The sequence below is a fragment of the Mustela erminea genome, chromosome X (assembly GCF_009829155.1).
Source record: "Mustela erminea isolate mMusErm1 chromosome X, mMusErm1.Pri, whole genome shotgun sequence".
In the NCBI taxonomy this organism is placed as follows: Eukaryota; Metazoa; Chordata; class Mammalia; order Carnivora; family Mustelidae; genus Mustela; species Mustela erminea.
In genome coordinates this window covers 104,368,719-104,383,644 of record NC_045635.1, presented here as the reverse complement: position 1 = coordinate 104,383,644, position 14,926 = coordinate 104,368,719, and the positions used below count along the sequence as shown (strand labels likewise).

At 34.2% G+C, this 14,926-nt stretch overlaps 1 pseudogene; it reads left to right on the top strand.

The window, feature by feature from the left end:
• The window catches only part of LOC116582345, a 31,778-nt pseudogene extending 17,114 nt beyond the window's left edge, over positions 1-14,664 (top strand).
• Positions 14,665-14,926: the final 262 nt, after the last annotated feature.

Below are 14,926 nucleotides of genomic sequence, written 5' to 3'. Positions count from 1 at the left end.
AGAAGACATACAAATGGCCAACAGACACATGATAAAATGTTCAACATCACTCAACATCAGGGAAATCCAAATCAAAACCACAATGAGACTACCTGACATGGTCAGAATAGCTAAAATTAACAACTTGGGAAACAACAAATGTTGGTGAGAATGTGGAGAAAGGGGAACCCTATTACACTCTTGGTGGGAATCAAGCTAGTGCAGCCACTCTGGAAAACAATATGGAGGTTCTTCAAAAAGTTAAAAATAGAGCTAACCTAAAACCCAACATTGCACTATTAGGTATTTATCTAAAGGATACAAACATAGTGATTTGAAGGGGCACATGCATCCCAATGTTTATAAGCAGCAATACCTACAATAGCCAAACTATGGAAAGAGCCCAGGAGTCCATCAACAGATGAATGGATAAAAAAAGATGTGATATATACATACAATGGAATATTACTCAGCCATCAAAAATAGTGAAACCTTGCCATTTGCAGTGATATGGATGGAAATAGAGGGTATTAAGCTAAGTGAAGTAAGTCAGTCAGAGAAAGACAAATACCATATGATTTCACTCATATGTGGAATTTAAGAAACAAAACAGATGAACATAGAGGAAGGAAAAGAAAAATAAAATAAGATGATAATAGAGTGGAAGGCAAACCAGTAAGAGACTCTGAACTCTAGGAAACAAACTGAGGGTTACGGGAGAGGCGGTAGGTGGGGGGAAAGGTAATTGGGTGATAGGCATTAAGAAGGACAGTTGATGTAATGAGTACTGTGTATTATATGCAACTGATGAATCACTAAATTCTACCCTGGTAACTAATAATACAGTATATGTTAACTAAATTCTATTTAAATAAAGAATTAAAAAAAAAAGAAATGGAGGCTGCCTATCCTCTATTCTGAATCCTGCTACCAGGAGAAAATAATTCTCAGACCAAATTCCACCTAAGGTACTAATATTTCTTGGAAACTCATTTATCAATTTTTTAAAAAGTTCTCTTCTCTGTCTCAGATCCACCTTGCATGAAAGACTCACTCTGAAACAAATGCAGTTACATTCTTCCACCCTAAATGGCAGGATGTGGAAGCCTTGTAGTCATAGCAAGTGCTAAAGTTTTCAAGGAAGAGGAGATGCATGGTCAATAAGCTACAGATGTGAAGCACTGCACCCAGAACATAATTTTGGGCTTGCCAATTTTCATCACCTCATTCATATAAAGGAGATTAGTCTTCTTGCACTATTCTTAACTACTTAAATACCTTAGTACTGATATGTTTTCTAATCAAAATTACTTTTAACATTTCTTGTACAAATCAGATAATCCTAAGATGATAGTTTCATTTAAGATACTTCACCTGTTAATAAGCTAGCCTCCAAGTGTTGCTATAGATAAAGATGTTTCATATGGTAATTAGTCACTCCTAGGAATTTAATTGGGATTATGTTTTTTTTCTCTTACTCATCGCACTGCTTATACAGTCCTAAAATATTTTAAAGTAAACATTCAGACAATATTACTTAGCAATTCCTATGGTCTCATATATGTATAAGCACCAACGAAGCCTTTCTCAGCCTCTGTAAACTCGATGACAAAATGTGGGAGAACTACCTTTTATAGAGAAGTAGGATAAACTCAGCTTGACTCTTGGCTCTGCTCTTAATATATAATTTAGTATTTATGTCCATTGCCCCTACTACAATTCTAAATACTCTAAATATTATCTCTTTCTCTGAATTACCACAGCACTTTCGGATCTCTTATAAGATACTTAAGGCAAGGTCCAGTCTGTCTTGATTACTGCTCTATTCATGGCCCATAGAAAAGTTTCTGATGAATGAATGTATCAATGAATGAACACATTAATGAATAAGCTGAGTGATCCCAGACTACTACTGAATCACTCTGAGCCTCTGAAGTTTCCTTATATAAAGAATAGAAATAGTAATAGTACTCAATTTATATTACTAATTTGATATCCTTAATTCAAGTGCACTCTACATAATGTTACCACATTAATTTTCTTGAAACACTATTTTATACAACCCTACCACTGACTGCACTTTCCACAATACTGTGCATAATTATCTCTTTTCTTGTCTGATTTCCCCCCTAGATTGTGAACTTGTTCAAGGCTGAGACTTGACATTTTAAATTGTATCCCTAGATTTAACACGGTGAAAAGCACATAGGAAGTCTCAGTGAAAGATTGTTGAATGAATAAATCTGCCTGAGCCATTGAAATTGTTAAAACAAACCTAGCCACAATTTCCCTCAAATATCTGAGTACCAATTTAATGTTTTTCTTACTTCCAAAGTTTGCCCACTCTTAAGATTTCCACTCTATTATTAAATTACATCATGTTAGAAGTTAGCTTTTCATAGAAAATGAATTCCTCAGAGTAAGTTAACTAAATCAGTTGATTTGTGGCTATGTGTACAAAGGCAAATGAAATAGAAAGTTGAGTAATTGTTCTGTCAATTTAGTCAATATTGACAGCCATTCTAAAGTACTCACACAGTTTACTTTTTACTTAAACAGTACAGATAATTGTCTCAAATTTTAAAAGAATGACCCTGAATTTGTTCCCCACATGACATAAAACGGGTTGCTGTGAAATGGAAAATTAGAACTCATACAAAGATACTAGTACAGGAGTACTGTTCTGTAAGTCTCAGAGGAAACAGTTTTAAAGTGATTTTCCCTATCAGACAGCTGCATGGCATAAGCCTTGAAGAGAATACCAGTGGGGAATATACAGCTTTCAAGGGAGGTACCAAAGAGTTGGAATTTCTATTACAACCAAAACTCATTATTTACAATTCCACACCAACATGCTTAACCCTTCTTCAGAAACCTTTGTCCTACAAGTAAAAAGATAAAATTACTAGAGTCATAATACTTCCAATTGTTCTGGCATTATTCTAAAATAAACAGAGACCTTTAAATTTTGAACTTTAAATTTTTAAATACAAAAAAATTGAAAAATTATATTTCCAATTCTAGTTCTTACATATTAAAATCATTTTCCCTCCCTTCTTATCTTAATATTATTTTTGCTCAAAATCTGAAAATTATTTCAAGAGCTATAATTTATTTTACCTTGTTTTTATTTGATTTGTACTGTCAATCAGTTCCACCATTCATTAAAATTATTGAGTTGATTTAAATATTAAATCATATGTGATGATCATATACCCATTGTTAGTAAAAATAGAATTTTGCTTGGAGATTAGGTTGATCTAGTTATAATTGAGTCTTGAATTTAGTGCTAATCTTCCTGGATTCAGATAAAGTGAGCATTATGGGGTTATAGTTCTTACTTTCTGCAAAAGGCACTAAAATATTTTTTTTGCAGAGACAAATGTTATTGGCATTAAATTATTACATAAATTTGTACATGAATGAAGAACATGACACAGACATAGAGGCTATGACTGGCATTGAATTCCACTTTGATTTGATAGAAGATACAGAAATATTTTCCATGTGGCCATTTCTTATACAGACTCAAAAGTAAAATATAAAGTCATGACAGAAAGTTGTGATCCAATAAAATTGTTGTTGTTAGAAAAAAACAAAAATTTAAGTTCTGTTGAGATAATCTCAAATTCTTCTCCAACAATACTGCCCAGTCCCAGCAGTCTCATGAATATACCCTTCCTCCCTCTTCATTGAGTTTCCTGTCAACTCTGCAAATGCAACAGCCCTAGCTGACCCTGGACCAAATCCACCCAACTAACCAGCTCCTAGATCCCCGACTAACAGAAATCACAAGATAATAAATGTTTGTGTTTAAAAGCTGTAAGTTTTATGGTAATCTGTTACACAATTGTAGACAACCAGCATGTAGATAAAGGAAATATTATCAGATGCAAATGAGCAAGTTTCTGTAATGTATATCTTTAAGGAAAAGCACAACATTTTATTCTCTGGACTGCAGGTTGGCTCAGTCAGCAGAGCATACCACTATTGATCTTGGGATTATGAGTTTGGGCCCCATGTTGGGTGTGGAGATTAGTTAAAAATAAAATTTTCAAAAAAGAAAACAAATTAATTAAAAATAAAATAAAATAAAAATTTTATTCTCATTACTAAATCACTGTTATGACCAAATGGGCCTAACATCTAGACTCCCATAGTGTAATTCTGTGGAGTCATTAAATGAATCAACAAAACTAACTTTGAAATGATCATTTTGTGCCTGATGCATGTGCCTGTGGTATATCTATATATGTTTGTATACACTATAATAATTATAATATTGAAACAGTCTCATTATATTTTCTCTGCAGAATATTGTTGGTTCCAAGCACAATACCTGGCACAAATTATGAGCACATTTTATAATGTTACATTGAATTTAATGGAAGTTGATAATAATGCTGACACTTATCAAGAATTTAAAAATTTGTATTTTATGCTTGCTGGAGGGAAACATGGCATAGTTCAGTGATTCTTAAATTTCTATACACAGCAGAATCTACTAAAGAGCTTGTTTAGAACTCATATTTTAAAAAAAAGAAGAATTTATAGTCTCAAACCCAAGGCCCATGGATTTATTTTAATATGTTGGAGGGAGCCACATGACTTGTATTTTTAACAAGTACCTTTAGGTGATTCTGATATAGATAGTCAGCCTTTAGTATTGTATTTTGGACATGAGCTTAAGTATAGCTCAGATGTTAGCAAGTCCCCTTTAATATCCAAACAAAATGCCTCAAGCTCTCATCCTCTCTACTGTGGAAATTTGTCACAATACTCCAGCCTCCAGTATTTCCAATGGTTTCTTAAATATGATACCAAAAGCACAGACAACCAAAGAAAAAAACAGACAAATTTAAAATTCACCAAATTTAAAAATGTTTGAGAAAATGAAAAGACAACCCACAGAATAAGGAGAAAGATTTACAAATCATATATTCAATAAGGGTCTAGAATCCAGAATTCTTACAACTCAACGACAGAAAGAAAAATACCCCAATTTAAAATGGGCAAAAGATCTGAATAGACACTTCTCCAGCAGCCAATAAGCATATGAAATAATATTCAAAATCATTAGTCACAGGGAAAATGCAAACCAAAACCACACTATCACTTCACACCCACTAGGATGGCTATAACCAAAAGAACAGACAAAAAGAAGTGTTGGTGAGAAAGAAGTTGCAATCCTCATACAGTGCTGGTAGTAATGGAAAATGGTGCATACACTTTGAAAAACAGTTTCAGAGTTTCCCAAAAAATTAAATAAAGAAGTACTATATGACCCAGAAATTGCACTCCTGGAACATACCTGAAATAATTGAATTATTTAATTCAGATGTTCAAACAAAAACTTGTTGAATTATTTCAACAATTAATTAAAACTAATTGAATTATTTCATTTCAGATGTTCAAACAAAAACTTGTAAACAAATATTTGTAACAACATTCACAATAGCCAAAAGGTGGAAACAACCCAAATATCCATCAACAGATAAGTGGATAAACACAAGGTGGTATATCCATACAATGGAACATTATTCAGTCATGTAAATAAATGAAGTAATGATTAATTCATAATACATCATAAATGGAAACATTATACTAAATGAAAGAATCCAGACACAGACACCCCTACATTGTTTGATTCCATTTATATGAAATGTCCAGAATAAGATAATTTATAACAGCAGAAAGTAGATTTGTAGTAGGGGCTGGGGGATATGGGGATAAGAAGTGACTACTAATGGATATAGAGTTCCTCCTTGGAGTGATGAAAATGTTCTGGAATTACATAACGATGATCAATGCACAACTTTGTGAGCATAGCAAAAAAATCACTGAACTGTACACTTTAAAATAATTTTCACAGTATGTGAATTATATCTCAGTAAAATTTTCACAGTATGTGAATTATATCAAAGTAAAACTTTTCATTTAGGGGCCTCTGGGTGGCTCAATTGGTTAAGTATCTGCCTTCAGCTCTGGTCATGAACCCAGGATCTTGGGATCAAGCCCGTCTTGAGCTCTGTGGTGAATAATGTGGTGAGGAATGTGGTGAGGAGCCTGCTCCTCTCTTTTCCTCTCCCTCTGCCTGCCACTCTGCCTACTTGACTCTCTCTCTCTTTCTCTCTATCAAATAAATAAAATCTTTTTTAAAAAAACTTTTCATTTAATAAAGTTCCATTTTAATTGGGCATTCCACATGAAAATTAATAAAAACGTTTCAAGTATTGAAATGAATATTTCAGACTATAAGGCACATCACTACAGTTGTGTTTTGAGAGAAAGCATTTGTTAATATGAGAGCTAGTATCAAAGCTTTCTCCTTTCTTCATTCCAAATTTTATCAGGTATCATTTAGTTGGGTACAAAAAAATCTGACCAGAAGTGATATAAATAGCAATATTTAATTATTTTTCATAACTAGAATTCTGGAATCAAGCTGTTTCAGATCTGATATTGGACTTTGGTGATTTCACAGTACTACTGCTAGGTTGATATCACTTCAATTCACTTGGCCGTTCTGTTGTAATAAAATGATTATTGCCACAGCTCCAAATACCACATTCTTACACCAATATCTGAAACATGGCAAAAGGAAAAAAGGAATTTTTTCTAAGTTCTCACCCTTTTTTGAAGGGGGGATAATAAACTTTCCCAGGAAACCCCCATCAGACTTCTTTCACTTGCAAGAATTAGGTAACAAGCCTACACTTCCACCAATCACTAGCAAAGCAAAGGGTAACTTAAAACAATCATGATCCATTCCCTGGGGCTGGGAATGAATTTAGGATTCTATGTTGGCAAATAAGTTGAAAATGCCTGCCACAGGGCAGTCGAAATACTTTGCCACAATATCATTGGTCTCAGAAGGGCACAATAATTCTTAACTCTGATTACTGACTTCCTGCCACTTTACAAGAAATTCTGTGTTGAGGCACCTGGGTAGCTCAGTGGGTTAAGCCACTGCCTTCGGCTCAGGTCATGATCCCAGGGTCTGGGATCCAGTCCCGCATTGGTCTCTCTGCCTAGCGGGGAGCCTGCTTCTCCCCGTCTCTCTTTCTCTGCCTGCCTCTCTGCCAACTTGTGATCTCTGTCTGTCAAATAAATAAATATTTTTTTTTTAAAAAAAGAAAGAAATTCTATGTTGTTGGAGGAAAAAAAGCAAAACAAACAAAAAAAATTGCTCTACATAGATGCCCAAATGTTTGAGGAATAAAACTGATTTCTTTCCATAAAAATTACTACTGATTTTCCCTGATTATTCTAATTTTTATTGACCTCTCCTTCCTGATTTCCTTGAGCATGAATAACCTCTACTGAGGGGTGAATCCAAACATTGTGGGGAACTTAGTTTATATATAATTTGGGGAACTATATTTAAGAAACTTAATATACAGTTAAGTTTAAAAGTGAACAATTGTTTAGAGTTAGGAAATAAATCACAACAAATTAAACCTTTCAAGTTACTGACAAATACCACAAGCATTGAAAAAAATCAAGAAAAATAACAAATTTTATTACTTATCTGCCTGACATTCATTTTTTGGATGCATAATATTGATCATATCTTCATAAGAGTAATATTTTATAAGTCTTATTGTCTAGAGAGGGAATAGAAATTAATCTTTCTTTTACACAGTTGATCCTACTTAGTGGCTTTTCTAATATTACTAATAAATATGCATAAACATGTGACATCATAGAGATGCATTCACTATTTATAATAGTGTTATAGATTAAGTTCCCTGCAAACAGAAATTGTGATAAATTATATTTCATATAATTTCCATCAAAAATGAAAAGGAACATATGATCCTTTTATAATAAAATTATCAAGAACATTCCTGATAGGAAAGAACACTTGACTAGACTCTGGTGACAACTAAATCTTCTGCTAATAATTTTATATATTTAATGTTTGTAAGACTTTTGCATAAACAGGCTTCTGGTTTCATACATTTCAAATCTTGCTTATCCTTTATTTCCTTCATATTTTGTATTTCCAGTGCCCGGAGCTATAGGTCCTGTTCATATCACAACACACCTCCAACTTTGCATCTTTATGCTGTAGGCATAGGAGGGGATAGGAGTACTCCTGCAAACTACTCTTATCCTGGGGCAGCTAGTAATGACTATAAATAAAAGTAACTCTGAACCACATAGATAAATCCTCCTAAAGCCAAACTAAAAAATTTCCAACTCAACTTCCTCTTAGCCAGATCCTTAATGTGCTTGCAGCTGCTTCAGTCCCAATCTATATGAGCCAAATGAAGGTGAGGGGGAAAAGGTGAAATGTGGAAATGGCTTTGGAACTGAGTAATAGGTAGAGTCTCGATGAGTTTTGAGGTGCATGCTAGAAAAAGCCTAGATTGCACTGAAGATACCATTGGTAGAAATATGGGCATTAAGGGCAATTCTAGTTAAGAATCAGAAGGAAAAGAGGAGAGCTATACAACACTCTTATAATCTTAGAGATATACATATAGCATCATGAACAAAAAGGTTGGTAGAAATGTGAATAGTGAATGCTAAAGATATTTCTATTGAATCTCAGGTAGAAATGAGGAACATGCTATTGGAAACTCAAGGAAAAGTGATCTTTGTTATAGAGTGGTAAAGAACTTGGACAAATTGCATTCTAGTGTTTTTTAGAAAGTATAATTTGTAAGTAATGAATTTGGATATTTAGCTGAGAAGATTTGTGGTAAAGAACTTGGACAAATTGCATTCTAGTGTTTTTTAGAAAGTATAATTTGTAAGTAATGAACTTGGATATTTAGCTGAGAAGATTTGTATGCAATTTGTTGTAGGCCTGCCTTGGTTTCTTCTTGATACTTACAGTAAGTCATGAGAAAAGAGAGAATATTTGAAGAAAAGATTATTATGGAAAAAGGAACCCAAACCTGAAGATCTAGAAAATTCTCAGCCTATTCATATTGCAAAAATGAGAAAGCATGTTATGAAGAAAACATCAAGGGTATGGCAGAACAACTATTTGCTAAACAGATTATACTGTATTACTTAAGGAGTCAATCAACCAACCATTTCAGAAGAAACTGGAAATAGAGAAAGAGTTATACCAGTAGAAATGCTGCCAGCATGGCCTGAAGGGGACTGGAAGAAGGCTGTCAGACTTCTGGGATTCTCCAGGATGGTCCAATAGAGCTATCTGCCTGCGAATGGGCTTTATCTTTCAAGTAAAAGGAAGAATTACCCTGAAAGCAGTTCAGAGGTCAGTGGGGCTGCTACTGCTACTGTGGGCACAGGGGACCCAAGTCTGGGAACAGAGCCTTCTCCTCCATTCCAGAGGCATCAGGCAAACACCCAGAGCTGAGGGGGTAGGGCCACCTTCCAGAGCCAAGGAAGGGAGACTATCACATTGCTGGACCAGGAGGTAGAGCATCAAAGTCAAAGAAGATCATTCTTGAGCCTTAAAACCCAATGTCAACCTATAATCAGTTTCTTGTTTTAAATTTCTTCCTTTTTGGAATGGGAATGCCTGTGCCACTGATGTATTCTAGAAGCAGATAATTTTCTAGTTTCATGTGTTCACAGCTGGAGAGAACTTAGGTTCAGAATGCATGAAACCTGGAGTCTCACCAATATCTGATTTAGATGAGATTTAGATAAGACTTTGGAATTCGAGTGGATGTTGAAATAGGTTAAGGCATTTGTGGATGTTGGGATGGGCTAAATGTAATTTGTATGTGGTAAGGACGTGAATTTGTGGGGGGTGACTAGAGGGCAGAGTATTATGGATTGAATTGTGTCTCCCCTAAATTCCTGTGTTGAAGTCTTAACCCCCCGTGACTGAGAATGTGACTGTATTTGGAGATAAGGTCTTTAAAAAGTGATTAAATAAAAATGAGGTTATATGGTTGGTATATATGATTGGTATCTTTATAAAAAGAAGAAATTAAGACAAAGACACATACTATATGAAAACACAGGAAGAAGATGGCTATCTCCAAGCAAAGGAGAGAGGCCTCAGAAGAAACCAATCTTGCTGACACCTTGATCTCAGACTTCCATACTCCAGAATTGTGAGAAAATAAATTTCTGTTTAAGTTACCAGTCTGTGGTACTTTTTAATGACAACCCTAGGAAACTATCCCCCTAGGACCTTGCAAAGGACCCCTTCCAATAAGGGTCTCTGAAGCCAAAGTTTTATTAGTTTTGTGATATACAATCTCTATATCTCACAATTTATCACTTAATTTCCCTCTATCTTATATCATTCATTAAATATTCTATCCAATTCTCCTGTAAATGCCTCAAGGACATGGACAGTTTTCTGAGTTTTCAATATCCACCCCATGCTTACCTTACCCCTTTTATGTCCCAAGAGAAGACTGAACACAGGAGACTCTTAACAGTTAAGTTTTACTGATTTACTCACCACACCTACATGTCATGTCACCTGGAATTCTTAAAGGATTATTGAAGAGAAAGCATCTGCCAATTCCCTAAGATTAACTTCTTCTCTGAAGTTATGGTTATTGTAATACAGATTTTTCACATAATACTTTTGTTAAAAGCCAGTGTAATTTTAGTATACTGGTGAATACTATCATAGGCTGAAATTATGATATATAAATGTTAAATACCAGGTATCAAATAAATATCTATTAACAACTAAAAATAAGAAAACTAATTTATATCCAGGACCCATATAAATGACATGAAAAGAGAACTATGGTAAGTGACCAACTGAGTGTTGATAACCATTAACTTCATGTTTGTTGAAGCCAGGGCCTACTCCAATTAATAAATTGTTAATACAGTTTCCCAAGAGTATTATATCCCTCTACCCCCGTCTTGGAATCATAATCTGAAAAGTGTCTTTATATATGCAAAATCCTAGTTTCGCTTTTTCATATTTACAATTCTGGTAAATATGTGTAAATAAAAATTGAATTTAGAAAGTAAACTCATGCCTGTTTAAATCTAAAAAGAACTACAAATATCCTAAATTCTAAACATCTGTAATGTATTGCTCCAAATTCTGTTCTTTCTATGATAGACTCTTAAAATTGGTTTGATTTCTGTTTGCTATTCTTTTTTTTAAGGACTTTATTTATTTGACAGACAGAGACAACAAGTAGGCATGAAGGCAGGCAGAGAAAGAGATGGGGGAAGCAGGCTCTTAAAATTAATTTAATTATTTTCCTGATTAATAATGTAATGGGCTTTACTCTCCTAATTCATTAAAAGAAAATACCCAGGGCTGGGAAACACAATAACTGTTATTTTCATAATGATTTACATGGTTCTCCTGATTGTTTCCTAGGTGTTGTCTTGAAAATGAGGTTTAGGATATCTAAATCCATATTCAAATTTCTGACTTTTGAAGGCAATCTGCAGACAGACATTCTTATCAATCAATAAAATCCCACAATCGAGCAAGCCAGTCCTTTTCTTTTTTTTTAATTTTTTATTTCTTTTCAGTGTAACAGTATTCATTATTTTTGCACCACACCCCGTGCTCCATGCAATCCGTGCCCTCTATAATACCCACCACCTGGTTCCCCCAACCTCCCACGCCCCGCCCCTTCAAAACCCTCAGATTGTTTTTCAGAGTCCATAGTCTCTCATGGTTCACCTCCCCTTCCAATTTCCCTCAACTCCCTTCTACTCTCCATCTCCCCTTGTCCTCCATGCTATTTGCCAGTCCTTTTCTTAAATGAAACCTTTGTTTTACCTGACAGGTATATGGAAAAATGTTAGATATGGCCCTGGAAAAAGAGTGATAAAATCCCAGCAGGTCACATCCAGGAGGAGGAACAAAAAATTAAATAAGTCTTATATTATCTAAGGTTTTACAATGTGAGGAAAATTAAAACTAAGTATTATAAAGTAAGAAAAAAGATGTTGAATTGGATTTTCAAAAATCATGAACAAGAATGAAATGTACAATTAAGATATTTTAGTCAATGGGAAGTAGAATGTTTAAAGCATATCTATGTAAACTACCTATTTTCAGTTATGGGTCAATGTTTTGTATGTAATAAAATATTAGGGTTATTGAGCATCTTGACAAAATGGTTATAGTAATACATGTTGCTTGTTTATTTAACCAAAAACATATAACTATTAATGGTTTCAGCTAATAACCTTACAAAGCAAAAAGCCTTGCTTCTCTTTAACCTGCCATACCGAAGGCTAAAAATGTGTTTTATAAAGGGCTTCTGCCTTGATCATCATCATCATTATATAAAAGGGTAGATAATGAATGTATTTTCTAAGTTGGGCTCCATGATATGAAATGCTGAAATAATAAATTATACTTTCATAAAATCATAAGACAAATAAAATAGATAGGTGTTTGAATTGTCCAACCAAAGTCTGGTTATTGACTAGAGTCCCATTAATTAAATATGCATTCTGACTTTAAAAATAATATGTGCTAATTATAGAAAATTGAGAAAACAGAAACGTTTAAAACTAATACTCCATATACAGCTGTATCTCATTTTTTCTCATACATTGCATATCTTACACATCTCTCCATGTACTTCATAATTTTTTGCAAACATCATTTTCAGTGTTTTATTTTAATGGCAACTTACAATAGTGAGCTAAAGAAAAGGTTACACTTCAAAATATATTAGACATATTTAAAACTAAATATTCTGTCAAGAAAGAATATATGTAAGCAGAGTCTGTTATATGTTTATTGGACAACACTACATTTTTTAAAAAAATTATCTGTTTTAGTGGTTCATTTACTTGCTTTCTCATTTATAAAAATGAATAACCATGCCTGAATAAATATGTCTAAAACACATAAAGAAAGTATGTCATTAATACTTTCTTAGAAGAACTTTTAATTCAGACTTCCCCTAATTGATAATTGTAGTTTCTGGTTAAATTGATGTAAACATACAATAATTCAAATACTCAGCCACAAGACTTTTTAACACCCTAAATTATGTCTTCCCTAATTAAGGAACTCATTAAGCTAAAAGTTTAAGGTAGCATATATTCTCAGTACTTCTCTGAACTTAGGTCAGTCACTTGGTTTCATTTTTAGGCAGTGTCTATTCTGAGATTTTCCAGACCATTTTTTAAATGTTATTAAAAGACTATGACAAATTAGTGAACTGCTCGTGAACCTGTCCAAAGTCTTTACCAATAATTAAGAAAAATATCCTACTTTGTTCTTGATGTGGTTTCCTTAGAATAGGGAATAGTGAGAATCTTGAGATTATTTTTAACACATCCATTTCTAAAGAGAGAGAAAGAACAGGTGGCTTAAAGAAAGAATTTTAACTTATGAAAGTGACTAAATCTTTCTAAATCCATAAATAGTATCCAGTCCTCCAGTTGTTCAATTCTTAAAATTTAAGTGCTTTTGGCTATAAAAATATTGCATCTAATAATTTTGAAGTATGCTTTCAGTAATGCATTTTTTATTTAAAAATGTCTTAACATTGAGAATGTCATTGTGAATTATGGAACTTGTCTATATTTAATTTTATTTGGTGCCATGGGCTATGAGGAAAAGATTTTAGTGAACTAAGGGCTAATAATAACTTCACTTTAACCTTAATTATTTTTCTTTATTTCTTTGTTCTTTTTTTATTAGCTAATCATAATTGAGTGCCCTTTAAATCAGGACACCAATGACACTTTGTTTCCAATTAACAGTAAAAACCTTCTTTGATCCTTTGACTTTTTTATGGGATAAATTTATATTTTCCAGACTAACATGCATGACAACATAATTCTCTATACTCATTAATATTCAACTTTGCTGCTTTAATGAGAGAAACCAGGAGAAATGTAATGTCATCTGCTTATCTAAAGCATTAGTAACTTTTGTTAATATAAAGAAACCAAAAATGCTTTTGAATAATAAAGCCAACATCAATTGAGCACTTGCTATATGTCAGACAGCATTCTAAGTGTCCATTATGTAGGAACTCATTTAATACTCAAAAAAGCCTTATGAAACAGGAACTACAGACTAGTGAACACAAATAAATACATTTAACCTACTTTTAGATTTAGTCTTTTATTTATTCCTTGGTTCTATGTTACCACTAAAATGAAACTCTGAAAGAGAACAAACTGGTTCTCTCTTTTGTGACCTGGCTGAGCAAGAGGCACCATCATTGGAGTCAACATTTGCCACAAGGATGGAAAGTTTTGGCTCAAAGATCCCGAGATCTAGAACATTTACCTGAGACTGCTAGACAAACTGTACATGTTTCTGGCCAGACAAACCAAATCCACCTTTTACCAAATTGTGTTAAAGAGGTTGGTCATGAGTCTCACTAACTGGCCTCCTTTGCCCTTTTCCTGGATGATCCAGAAGATGAAGCTGCCTGGTCCAGAAGACAAAACATCTGTGGTTGTCAGGACTATAATCCATGATGTACATGTCCAGGAGAAGCCCAATCTGAAGGTGTATGCACTGCTGGTGGGAAGCCATGCCCAGAGGAGCATCCTCAGAGCTAGGGGCAAGATCCTCACCTTTGATCTGTTGACCCTGGACTCCCCCCAGGGCTATGGCACCATCTTGCTCTCCGGTCCACACAAAGGCCAAGAGTATACAGGAATTTTGGCAAGGCCCCAGGAACACTGCCTAACCACACCAAACTCCACCTGTCACAGAGGGGCAGGAAATTAGGCTGTGCCAAAGTACACAGGGCCAGCCTAGACTACAGAAACTAACCCCAGATCCTGGCTTGTTATTAAAAAGATTTTAGATGCTGAAAAAAAAGGGAAAAGAACAAACTGAGGGTTGCCAGAGGGGAGTGGGGGTGGGGGTTGGGTGAAATAGATGAAGGGGATTAAGAGGTATAATCTTCCAGTTATAAAATAAATAAAACATGGGGATATAATGTACAGCATAGGGAATATAGTCAACATAGGGAATATTGTAACAACTGTGTATGGTGACAGATGGTAACTAAACTTACTGTGGTAACCATTC